The sequence below is a fragment of the Lynx rufus genome, unplaced genomic scaffold (assembly GCF_022079265.1).
Source record: "Lynx rufus isolate CCGP_SWC_20201006 ecotype Redwood Valley unplaced genomic scaffold, mLynRuf1.p SCAF_7, whole genome shotgun sequence".
Classification (NCBI taxonomy): domain Eukaryota; kingdom Metazoa; phylum Chordata; class Mammalia; order Carnivora; family Felidae; genus Lynx; species Lynx rufus.
The window spans coordinates 50,556,264-50,570,000 of NW_025814889.1; positions in this window are offsets into that span (position 1 = coordinate 50,556,264).

The window sequence follows — 13,737 nt, forward strand, 5'->3', positions numbered from 1 at the left end:
AAGTTCTGGCAAATGTATGTAGAATACGCCAGAGATTTTGTGGGTTCAGTTACAGACCACAACCATACAGTGACTATCACAATAAAGAGAGTCAAATGAATTTGTTGGTTTCCCAGAGAATACAGAAGTTGTGTTTACACTATACTGTAGTCTGTTAAGTGTGCACCAGCATTAGGTCTAAAAAATGTACATAATTAAAAAAAATATTTTATTGTGAGAAATTACTAGTTATCATTTGAGCTTTCAGCCAGTCGTCACTCTTTTGCTGGTGGAGGATCTTGCCATGATGTTGATGGTTGCTGACTGATTAGGGTGGTAGTTGCTAAAGGCTGGGGTTGGGGTAGGTGGGTAGCTGTGGCAATTTCTTAAAATAAGACAACAATGAAGTTTGCCACAACAATTGACTTGTCCTTTCATGAATGATTTCTCTGTAGCATGCAGTGCCGTTTGATAGAATTTTACCCACAGCAGAATTTCTTTCAAATTGATGTCACTCTGTCCAACCCTGCTGCTGCTCCATCAACTTAGTTGATGTAATATTCTAAATCCTTTGTTGTCATTTCAACAATCTTCACCAAATCTTCACTAGGAGTAGATTCCATCTCAAGAAACTACATTATGCGCCCATCCATAGGAAACAATTCCTCATCCATTAAAGTTTGATCATGAGATTGTGCAATTCAGTTCCATCTTCAGGCTCTACTTCTAACTCTAGTTCTCTTGCTGTTTCTATCACATCTTCAGAGTTACTTCTTCCATTGAAGTCCTGAACCCCTCGGGGCGCCTGGGTGGCGCAGTCGGTTAAGCGTCTGACTTCAGCCAGGTCACGATCTCGCGGTCCGTGAGTTCGAGCCCCGCATCAGGCTCTGGGCTGATGGCTCAGAGCCTGGAGCCTGTTTCCGATTCTGTGTCTCCCTCTCTCTCTGCCCCTCCCCCGTTCATGCTCTGTCTCTCTCTGTCCCAAAAAAAATAAACGTTGAAGTCTTGAACCCCTCAAAGTTGTCCATGAGGGTTGGAATAACTTCTCAAAACTCCTGCTAATGTTGATATTCTGACCTCTTCTCATGAATCACAAATTTTCTTAGTAACATCTAGAATGATGAGTACTTTCTAGAAGGCTTTCAATGGACGTTACCCAGATCCATCAGAGGAATCATGATTTATGGTAGGTATAGCCTTATGAAGTGTATTTCTTCATAAGACCTGAAAGTTGAAATTAATCCTTTTTCCACGGGCTGCAGAATGGATGTTGTGTCTGCAGGCATGAAAACAACATTAATCTCATTGTATGTATCCATCAGACCTCTTTTGTAAAAATTTTTAGATGTTTATTTATTTTTGGGAGACAGAGAGAGAGAGACAGAGAGAGAGAGACAGAGAGACAGAGACAGAATGCCAGTGGGGGAGGGGCAAAGAAAGAGGGAGACACAGAATCTGAAGCTGATTCTAGGCTCTGAGCTGTCAGCACAGAGTCCAACGTGGGGCTCAAACTCACGAAGTGTGAGATCATGACCTGAGCTGGTTGGCTGCTTAACTGACTAAGCCACCAAGGAGACCCTCTTAAAAAAATTTTTTTTAATGTTTATTTATTTCTGAGAGAGAGAGAGAGAGAGAGAGAGAGAGAGAGAGAGAGAGATCCATCAGACCACTTAACTGACCAGGTGCATTGCTAACGAACAGTGATAATTTGAAAAAATATATTTTTTTATGAGCAGTAGGTCTCAACAATGGGTTGAAAATATTCAGTAAACCATGTTGCAAACAGATTCAGTAAACCATGTGCTGTCAGTAATCCAAGCTTTGTTATTTCATTTAAAGAGTAGGAAGAGTAGATTTAGTATAATTCTTAATGGTCATAGGATTTTCAGAATCATCAATCAGTGTTGGCTTCAATTTAGAGTCACCAGCTGCATTAGCTCCCAACAATAGTCAGTCTATCCTTTGAAGCTTTGAAGCCAGGCATTGACTTCTCCTCTCTAGCTATGGAAGTCCCAGATGGCATCATCTTCCAATAGAAGGCTATTTCATCTGGATTGAAAATCTGCTGTTTAGTATAGACATCTTCATGAATTATCTTAGCTAGATCTTCTGGATAACTTGTTGCAGCATCTATATCAACACTTACTGCTTTGCTTTGCACTTTAATGTTGTGGAGAAGATTTCTTTAACCTCATGAACCAACCTCTGCTAGCTTCAAACTTTTTTCTGCATCTTACTCACCTCTCTTAATCTTTCACAGACTGAGGAGAATTAGGACCTTGCCAGGATTAGGCTTTGACCTAAGGGACGGCTGTGGTTGGTGTGATCTTCTATCCAGACCACTAGAACTTTCTCCATACCAGCAATAAGGGTGTTCTGCTTTTATTTTATTTTATTATTATTTTTTTATCATTCATGTGTTCTTGGAGTAGCACTTTTATTTCCTTCAAGAATGTTACCTTTGCATTCACGACTTGGCTAACTATTTGGTGCTAGAGGCCTAACTTTCTGCCTGTCTTGGGTTTTGACATGTCTTCTTCACTAAGCTTAATCATTTCTAGCTTTTGATGTTCAGTGTGAAATGTGCAACTTTTCCTTTCACTTGAACACTTAAAGGTCACTGTAGGGTTATGGGTTATTAATTGGCCTAATTTCAATATAGTTGTGTCTCAGGAAATAAGGAGGGCTGAGGAGGGAGAGAGAGAGAGAGAGAGAGAGGAGAGAGAGAGAGAGAGAGAGAGAGAGAGAGAGAGAGAGAGAAGGGAATGGCCAGCCAGTGGAGCAGTCAGAACACACAAAGCATCTATTGAGTGTATTCACTGTCTCATAGGGGTGTGGTTTGTGGTGCCCCCAAACAATTACAACGGTAACGTCAAAGATCACTGATCACAGATCATCATAACACATAGAGTAATAATGTAAATGTTTGAAATATTTAGAGAATTACCAAAATGTGAGGCAGAGACATAAAGTGAGCAAATACCGTTGGAAAGTGGCACCAAATAGATTTGTTCAATGTGGGTTATCACAAACATTCAATTTGTAAAAAAAAAAAAAAAAGCAATTATCTGTGAAGTGCAGTAAAGCCACGTTCAATAAAATGAGGTATGCCTGTATAGTCATGTAACCAATAGCCCAAACAAGATACAGAATATTTCTATTACCCTACAAAGTTCCTCTGTACCTCCTTTTAATTATTCTCACCTCTCACAATCACTCTTTTGATTTATATTATCATGGATTAGTTTCACCTACTCTTGAACTTATAATTAATTATAATTAATATAATATATCCTTTCTTGTACCTTGTAATTTTGATCTCCTTTCTTCCCCTTCACTTTCAAGTGCTAGTTTAATACATTATTTTTACAAATATTATTTGTTTTTATTTTTTTGCTAATGTTAAACATTATACATTGAATATCCTTATTCTGAAATTCATTGTGGATGACATAATGGACATTTTTATTTATAAATTTTGTATAATTAGAACAGATTCCTTAAAAAATGGAAATATCTACTATTTTTAGACTCTTGGTAAATATAATCAAATTGCTTTATAGAAAGGCTAAACAAAATGAGTATGTTTGGTTATTATTTTAAATCAGAAGATTAACACTATTAACAACATATTAAAAGAGATTAAGCTAATATTATTATTCAAGAATGTACAGCAGAGTATAGCTCTGGCAAGTTTTAAGTTGTGGTGATCGAGAACATAACAGAAGATAAAAGGAAAAAGTCAGGGATCTGAAATTCTGTTTATTGGGTGTTCTGTGAAAGTGCTGAATGGTTGTTTAGTGAGTGGACTGTCTAAAAATATGGGTGAGTCTTGGGGCACCTGGGTGGCTCAGTCAGTTAAGCTTCTGACTTGGCTCAGGTCATGATCTCACAGTTCAAGTCCCCCCACCCCCCACACCCCTGCCGTGGGGCTTTGTGCTGACAGCTCAGAGACTGGTATCTCCCTCTCTTTCTGCCCCACTCCCATTTGGGCTCTGTCTCCCTCTCTCTCTCAAAGATAAATAAACGTTAAAAAAATAAAAATACGGGTGAGTCTTTATCTTTTGAATTATGTCAAGAGAAGTACTTTAAATGATACTGGAAATTGCAAGACCAATATTGAAAAACAGGCTCACTATAGTGAAAGAAGAGGTCTTCAGACCTTCTGACCTCCCCCCAAAATACTCAAATATTTTTCTTGAGTGACTAAAACAAGTGGCTTTGACTTGGCTAGCTCCTATTTCTTGCTATTTATTAAATTAACACATTATTGTCTGGATGCAGTCTTTGCTTATTCAACTGCCCCATACTGTTGTGTTTAAAAGTTGTTTACTGATGATATAATTAGATGTATAGAGGATTCTGCTTATTGGAAACCCTTTGGAATATAGTGACTTGAATCCATTAACTAACTCATATAGCAACAAAGCCCTGAAACATGCACACGCGCGCTCACACACACACACACACACACACGCACATTAAAGAAGCTTCTTTCACTTTTTATTTCCTCATCCAATTCAAATTTTGAATCTGTGAGAAGTATGATCAGAGAATGTAGATGAAGAGGTTAGTTTATATATAAAGATCTTAGCTAACCTTCAGTAAGTGCTTTTTGTTGATTTAGCAAAAGCATTGCTCCTTTGACTTTCTGTTTGGTCTCTTGGGACTAAGTGCTATGGGGATTACTTGAACTCTCAAGTTCAGAGCTCAAGTGGATGTTGCAAGTAAATGCAGAATCACATGAAACAATGGGGTCTTAGAGTCTACCCATGAAGAGCCCAGAGCTCAGAATTAGTTCTTTCCCAACTAGCCTTCTAAATACCAGGCACCTAAATCAACCTCCAAAGAGACCTCCTACAATGGCCAGTAAGACAATGCTGTGACTTATAGTATGGAGGTAATGGTTCACTGTTCAATAGGAAATCATTATAGAAAGATACCAAACAGCTCAAAAGCTCTAGGACAGTTTTCCCTGAAGAGATCTGAATGCCATGGTTTATATAATACCATATTCTACATAATACGTTTCATCTTTTCGACTGAAAATAATGCTTCTTACAAAGATTGTTTTTATACGAAAAAATTATTCACACAGTCCATATTGGTGAAAATAAAAAAAATAAACACATTTTATAATTTGGAATTTATCATTTATTATCCCCCTTTTGTACTTGTTGTTTCACTAATGCACAGAACTGGATCAATGCCAGGCTCAAGGTTGGCACCTAATAAGTAGTGATTGATAGGTGGATTGATTGATTCTGCCAACCAAGAAAAACAATGGCTGATATGGCTTTATGTATGATGTCCTTCAAATAAGACAACCTATGTGTATAATATCAGGTATACCTCCAATTAAAAAAAAATAAATATCAAGGTGACTGAAGAGTAAGATTATTTCTGGTTCAAAATAAGTCATAATTTTATAAATAACATGTCATTCCAAAAATTCAAGACAAGTAGAGTGATTTGGTGTGCCCTATTCATTAAGTAACAATCAAGATAAATTCAACATTGGCCCAATAGATAAGTTGTTATTTGCTATAAAGTTTTCTTAAAAGAAAATTGAGGTTGAAGTGAAAATTATGTATATAAATAGAGCTTTTTTATTATGACACATATACTTAGTACAAACAGCAAGCATGGCCCATACAAATCTATATCAGAGAACTGTTTTGTTCAGTGTATTCATGAATCATCAGGAATTGGAAGTTAAAATTAAACTTAATAATTTAACAAATAGTATAAAATAAGAACGTATAACAAGCACAAAGAATGATAGAGAGAAAATGAAAGCAGTATTTCTATGATGAAAAAATACATGCATAAATTGATTGGATCTGCTTGGTCTATTCCAGCTGGTGCCAGCACATTTCATATTATGATGATGTGCTGTAATAATAACTTTGAAATATTTGGAATGTTCACCTAGGGCTCTTTACTCTCCTTCTTTTATATAATTCTTATTTTGACTTGGTCTGCTTCAGTCCCCTAGACTTGATTTTGGTAGATGTATAAACAAAATATTCATTTTGTAGGGGTGAAGATTCACTAAGATTTTAATCTAGTGAAGGATCATGGCAAGATCTGCACTTTAGAATGATTCACCCTGTATTTTGGAGGTGTATTGTAGGGTAACCTAGAAGCATATAGACCAATTAAAAAGTTACCGTAATGCTAGAAATGATAAGGACTTGAACTAAGGCCAATAGAGAAGGAGGGAGAAAATGGAATAAATTCAGAGTTTGTGTGTACAAGTATTTACAAAACTGGGTTACCAACAAGAAATAGGAAGTGACAAAAGAAAAAAAGGAGGATTCTAAGATGAATCTATGCAGTTTTGTGTGTCTGTGTATGTGTGTGTAACTGTTCTACACACTGAGGTACCTATTCCAAGTTCCTAGAATAGTGTCCAGCACATAGAAAGCACTCAATAAATATTTACTGAGAAAACGAATAAATGAATAGATGACTTAGGTAACTAGATGGAGGGTGATGCCACAGGAGATATAAAGGCAGAAACAGCATTGAGATATAAGGAAAAATGAATGTATATTTTTAGAAATCTTAAGTTTTAGAAAATTTAGAAATAATCAATTTGGAATACTGGGCATCTGGATAAATAGCTTTAACCACATGATGGAGAAAGGCAATTATTAGCATATAGCATTCGTTAATCTGGTGACCATAGTTCAGAGTATCTTGGGAACATATAATGACTAAGAACAGTAAAAGGATAAAGGCAAATCTCCAAAAATGCTAATAGTTAAGGGATGTCTATGGGGGAAGGGAACTGCAAATAACAGTTAAGTGTTCCAAGAAGTAAGAATACCAGTAATGCATGATGTTGCAAAAATCCAAGCTAAAGGGGCTTCAAGAAGGAAAAATTGAACAACATTGTCAAATCCTCGAGACAGGATCAGAAAAATGAATACTATGCATTTGACAGCTATCAGGCTCATTTGATCATCATTTTTCATCAAAATGAGCTGGCATTTTGGACAGTGTACTAGGTGTTCAGTTAGACACTTTGCTAGAAACTGGTGCTACAATATTATATAAGACAGACATGGTTTCCGCCCCAAAGATTTTACAGTCTAGTGAGAAAGAGATAAAACAAGTGGTAAAATACATTAATGACACTGTTTTATTTATGAAACTTAGTATGCAATAACACATTTTATTAAGACAAAGATATGACATAGCAGAGCTATGGAAGGATGGAGAGGTCGTGTATATCAAATAGAGTAATAAAATTTTCTCTAGAAAGGTAGCCTTCAAACTGGGAGCTGAAGCATGAGAAAGAGTCAGCCATATGAAGAGAAGATGGAACGGTATTCTGGGTTGAGGGAAAAATCAGTGCAAAGTCCTTATGACAGGAATGTGCTTGGTGAGTTCTGGAAAATGTCAGATCAGTGTGGCTGGGAACATTGTAGGCAAGGACACAAATGGTGGGACATGAGGTCCAGGACAGGTGGGTGCTCTACCCTGTAGGAATTTATATGTCAGATTAAAAAAAAAAATGTGTGTTTATTCTAAGTGCAAGAGGATCCAGGGGTAAAGCATCATTTTTATAATATTTTATTTAAAAAAAATTTTTTAACATTTTATTTATTTTTGAGACAGGGAGAGACAGAGCATGAACAGGGGAGGGTCAGAGAGAGGGAGACACAGAATCCGAAACAGGCTCCAGGCTCTGAGCTGTCAGCACAGAGCCGAACGCGGGGCTCGAACTAACGGACCACGAGATCATGACCTGAGCTGAAGTCGGCCGCCCAACCGACTGAGCCACCCAGGCGACCCTATAATATTTTAAATGTGATCACTAAGCTGTTAAGAGAAAGTTAAAAAGAGACAAGGTTGGCATGAGGAGATTGGTTAGAAAATGGTGACCATCATCTAGATGAGCTGATGGTGGCTTGAATTAAGGTGATTCTAATGAGGAAAGAGGAATGAATAGACGTAAGCTCTGTTTTGGAGTAGAGCTCACAAGATGGATAAATGTGGACCAAAGGCCAGATTCAGTTACAACTTGCCAGGCTTTTGAAAGCATATTTCTAAATGGCCAATTTATAATACCTTAGAGAAGAAGTAAGCAGAGGCAGAGTGCATGGACAAGGGTGCTGGTTTGGGCAAGGGTTCAGGATGGAGATCAGGGCAACACAATGCAGGCCATTGGAAGCTAGTTAAGAGGTGAACTTGCTGCTTCTAAGAAGCAGGCTAAACTGAACAAGGGTTACCTTCACAAATGGCTGAAGAGATGACTACCTCCCAGCCACATCTGCCCAGCATATTGCAGCACAAATTAAATACTCTAGAGGGTTTTCCTAGACCTTATATGTGAACACTGAGATCTGTTCCATAATAATATATTCCCCCTAGTTAGCAACACTGCAAATCTATGCTTTGAAAAATTTGCTTGACTTTCTTGGCTGCTCATCAGTGTTTTATTTGACCAGGTCTTTTACTTTCTTCAAAAAGACTATTCTAAAAATTCCCCCTTTTTCCTAATCTCTCTACCCAACTTTCTTTTCTTTCACTGTTGGTGATCCACATCTGAGGGCTTCAGGAATGATGCTAATCAATTTCTCACCTCACTAACTATAAAATCATCTGTGCTACATCCATTCTATCATCCTTCCCTATAGTCTCAGAGACGGACATCTTCCCCATCCTGTTTAAGACCAGCAACTTGATCTTTGCCCTTAATTCTATCACCTTATCTCCTGTTTTGGATCTTGTTCTAGCTGGCATCTCCTCTCTCTTCTATCTATAAAGGCCATATCCCACCTGGTCCTATTCTTCAAATGATAATCACCTCAGGTCTTTCTCATCAACTATAATAACCTCCCTCCTTAATTCAATTTAACATATTCGTTCCTTCAATATTTATCCCAAATTTCTGAGAGACACATATACTCACATGTTCATATATATCCACCCACAATCTGGTGCCCATATCTATTTCTTGCATCTGGTATTCTTACAATCAGTAAGGGTTCCTAATTGCCAAATGTAACAAGTGGGTTTGTAGTCTTCATTTCAACAGATTTTTTTTTGCTTCAAATTCTTGACTCTGCAGATCACCTCCTTTCTATTTGAAACTATCCTTGTATTCTAGGATACCATTATCAGATTTTTCAGTCTCCTCCTTAGGGACTTCATTTTTAATATGTCCTTTAAATGTTGATGTCCCCAACCTTGGACCATGACCTTTTTTATTGTACACACTGTTTTTAGATTACTTTATATAATCTCAGAGTTCTGATTATCACCTACATATGCTTGACATCCTATTTATATATAATCTCCTTTCAGCTCCTTTAGGTGCTTATTATCTTAGTATATCCTAATAACACATCTGAACTTAATATTTCCCATAAACTTGCTTTGTCCTTTATATAGATCCTATCTTAATTGATAGCCTGTCCAGTGGCCAACATTTCTTATAGAAAGTAACTCATGATTTCTCCCTCACTCTTATCACTCAGCAATTGCAGGAATTTGAACTACATATGTGTTGGCTTTATTGTCTCTTTACTACCACCATGGCCACAGCTTTACGCCAGGCCTTCATTATCTCTGAACTATAGTAAAGAGTCTCCTAACCATAACTCTTACCTTTGGCCTCTCCCACTTTTCTCCTTTTCCCAGACCGTTCATTCCACTGCCAGCCCCCAATACCACTAGAGCATACCTACTCCATGCCCTACACAGCAGGGCATCCAAGGCTCTTTGTGATTTGACTTGGGCTTTCAATTGTACCTTCATTCTTTGCTACTCTCTGCTTTGCTATTTACGCTGCTACAACCTAAATTGCTTATGTTCCTCACAGAAGCCAGCTACAGGTGTTGCTCATGGTTTCTGTGCTTATAAAAGCCACTTCCTATTCTTCATATAGGTCAGGGTGCAGATTTAATCTCCAAGACAATTTTCAGACCCTTCCTATCATATCCCAGGTTTGTTGGTGCTGTTTCAATGTAATTCCTATAATACTGTCTGCAGAACTATATTTCTTTATTCACGATATTCAAATATGCAACACATACACATACACACACCTTTCACCCATTGGAGTATAAGGATCTTGAGGGTAGGAGTCAGACATTTTCTCCAGAAATGTTAATAGTGCCTAAGACACAAGAGAGGCTCAAAAATAATAAATGAGTAAACACATGAATAAATTAATATATATTTGTGGTTGCTATGGGCAAATAGTCTGTCAAAACTACCAACAAAACTAAAATGTTGTGTGAATACTCTGATCTCTGACCTTTCACAATGAGAGGTTCATTCTTTAAACTTAATGCTTTTATTTCACTTTAGGGGACTTGTGGGTGCAGCAAGCACTTGGGGTCAAAAGAAAGAGTAGCTAGGGAAAAAAGAAGCCCATGTGGAAGGCTATGTTCCTAGAGATGTATATCAGCCTAAAAGCAACAGCAGTGAAGGAAGGAAATATTTGTTAAATCCCAGTATATGGGAAAATGGGTTTGGTAGTGTATTTTTCACTGGGTGCATCAAGAGGACTGCAGGACCACATTCACTCCCTTCTAGACCACTGCCTTCCTGACTATTTTATCCAGGCAACATGGTTAAAGATATTATTTGTTTCCTTTTGATCATTAGCCATTGCACATTAAATTTTAAGCAGCCCAAAAGGAATGTGATGCCCTACTTCTTTTGTCACTTTTTGTAGGACTTTCTATAGAATTGTGGATTCAATGATAGGTCAATAAAAAGATGTCTCACAGATGGGTGCAGACTGACTGAGTAACTGACAGCAGGATCAGCTTGTGCAAGTTTGAAGGACAGGGATGAGAAGGTATGAAACTAAGAAAAATAAAAACAGAGCTGAGGACCTGCATGTGAGAAATATATGCATACATATCTAGGATGAAAAAGAGATCCTGAATATAAAAACATTTAGTCTTAAGTGTCTACACAAATCAATAAAAAATGTAGAGTCTGGGCTAACTAATGTCTTCACAGAGGCTCCAGTGCCCCTCCCTTCCTGGGTCCCAAACCCCACCATCAATGGCACTAATGTCATGTATTCTGTCTATTAAATTTAGAAAAGAATTGTTCTGTCTACCTGCATGAAAAATTCATTGCTCCCTGTACTGTAAGCGGCTTTGTGTTTAATATAGGTATATCTTACTTGTCAAATTGCTTTTTGGGTTAAGAAATTTTTTTTAATTCCCTGCTTTTATTTATTATCTTATTACATTTTTAACTGTTGATGTTTATTTTTTATTTGACATTCAATGAATTTTCTCTGGGCCTGCCTTTTTAGTACTGGCTGATGTTTTATAACATATTGATTCCCAATATTTTAAACTGACCCACTGTTGATATGAGGATCACACAGGGAAGTAAGATGTTTACATCTCGCTATGAATAGCAGATAAATGAAATAATAAAGGTTGTCAAAAGCTGAGGAATAAAGTAAGCCAGTTCTTGTTTGCTCTCAAGGATATATTGCTGTGGAGCTTAGAACCAGCTAACTTCGTAATGCACAAAGAGTGAAGTGGTTCTGGGCAGCAGGATAGTATTTTAGACATTTGATATACTGAAGAAAAATTTTACAAAAAAATACTATTCAAAACAGAGTGCTTAATATTGGTCCATCATAAAATCGTTTCTTGGAAATAAAAACCTTACTATATTGGACTCAGGAGACTTACTGCTTCAGTTTATATCCTCCCTCTGCTTTCTAGTTCTGTGACCTGACCTTGAACAAGTCACTCAGTCTGTCAGTGTCTTGGATTTCTCACATATAAAATGCAAATAGTAATAACACATCCATGATTGTTACGAGGAACAGTAGAGTTAATGCAAGTAAGCATTTAGAACAATGGCTGGTGCATAATAAGTGTGTAATAAATGTTAGCTATTGTTATACTATTATAATTAGTCACAAGGGAATTACCTTCAGAATTCTTTAGTAGAGGCATAGTCCTTTAAACTTATTTCTGTATTTTTCTTTTGAAATAAGTACCACCTTTAACCCATAGGATATCATTAATTATCTACCGCTACTGATTCAACATGACGTATCTATTTCATCAAAGTAGTCTCAATTTTCCAAAAGAGTTCCCTCATTTGGTGTCTCCAATAATTTAGGTCATATTCTCTTGTGGTATTTACCATGATGTACCATAATTTATCTGCTCAAATATCTATTTCCCCAAGTAAAATGTTGATTTCTTTTTTTTTTAATTTTTAAAAATATTTATTTATTTTTGAAAGAGAGAGAGACAGAGCGTGAGCAGGGGAGGGGCAGAGAGAGAGGGAGACATAGAATCCGAAGCAGGCTCCAGGCTCTGAGCTGTCAGCACAGAGCCTGATGCGGGGCTCGAACCCACGAACTGTGAGATCATGACCTGAGCCGAAGTCGGATGCTCAACTGACTGAGCCATCCAGGCGCCCCAAAATATTGATTTCTTAAAGGCAAGAGAGAAATATATTATTTTTATTTTTACCTCTAGGATTGAGATGATGGCTTGGCAAATAAGTAGTGATGTTCATAATATATTAGCTGAACAAGGTATGACTCTCCCTACTGAAATGAGTTCTAGTATCATGTTTACTTGGACTTCCATTTTTCCTGACCCCTTGGTCTTAGGCATGGGTTTCAAGTGCTCTGTGCTAACAGGTGTTAGGTTTTTAAATTTTGGTTTAACACAATAACAAAGTTTGAGATTAAAAGGATGATTGCATAGGTTTATTCCATAATTCTCTTAACATACATACTAACTCTGACCCCGATCCCGGCCTGGACTGATTAATCTTCTTATCAAAGATCTTGTATTGTGCTCTTTACAGTAAATCTATTTTTATACCCTTCAAAATAGTACCAAAAATATTTTAAAAATTACTTAAAAGTAATTACTTTCACTCAGTAAAATCCAGGCAGTCCAGTATATGATTACACAATCTTAGGATCTCAGAGTTTGAAAGAATAGTAAAGGTCACATATTCTAACCCCATCTCTACCCTCTTTCTAGGATAATCTCACCACGTAGTTTCTGGTCTCTCCTTGGACATCTCCAGTGACAGAGAAGTCACTCTTCCAAAGCAGCCCATTCTATCTCTGCATGATTTTGACAGTCACTAAGTTCTCTCTTATACTGAGCTGATGTCTTTCTCCATGTAACTTGTTCTCAGTGGCCCAACCTCCATCTCTTGAGGCATACAAAAGAAATCTCATCTCTCTTCCACAAAATACTTTAAATACTTGAAGATGAAAACAATCATGTCCTCAAAACTAAGAAAGAATTAAATATAGCCTTTACTTCTCTAAATCTGTATGTGAAGGAGTACTTTTTGTTTCCAAAGATTCCTCTCTTTTTAATATTATGTGACATACACTGACTTAGAATAAATGTCAATGAGAAACTTGTCTGAAATGCAGGTCATTCCTAAGGTATCAAAAATGGTAAGTGAGAGGATGAGGTGAAGCAAGTGAACTTTCTAGAGAGATAGTAATGGGCAATTTCAGCCAGAGACTACTCTATGCTATGATGGACTGGAAAAACTATGACATTGAACATAATCTCATACAAAAATTAGCTGATGTTGGGGCGCCTGGGTGGCGCAGTCGGTTAAGCGTCCGACTTCAGCCAGGTCACGATCTCGCGGTCCGTGAGTTCGAGCCCCGCGTCAGGCTCTGGGCTGATGGCTCAGAGCCTGGAGCCTGTTTCCGATTCTGTGTCTCCCTCTCTCTCTGCCCCTCCCCCGTTCATGCTCTGTCTC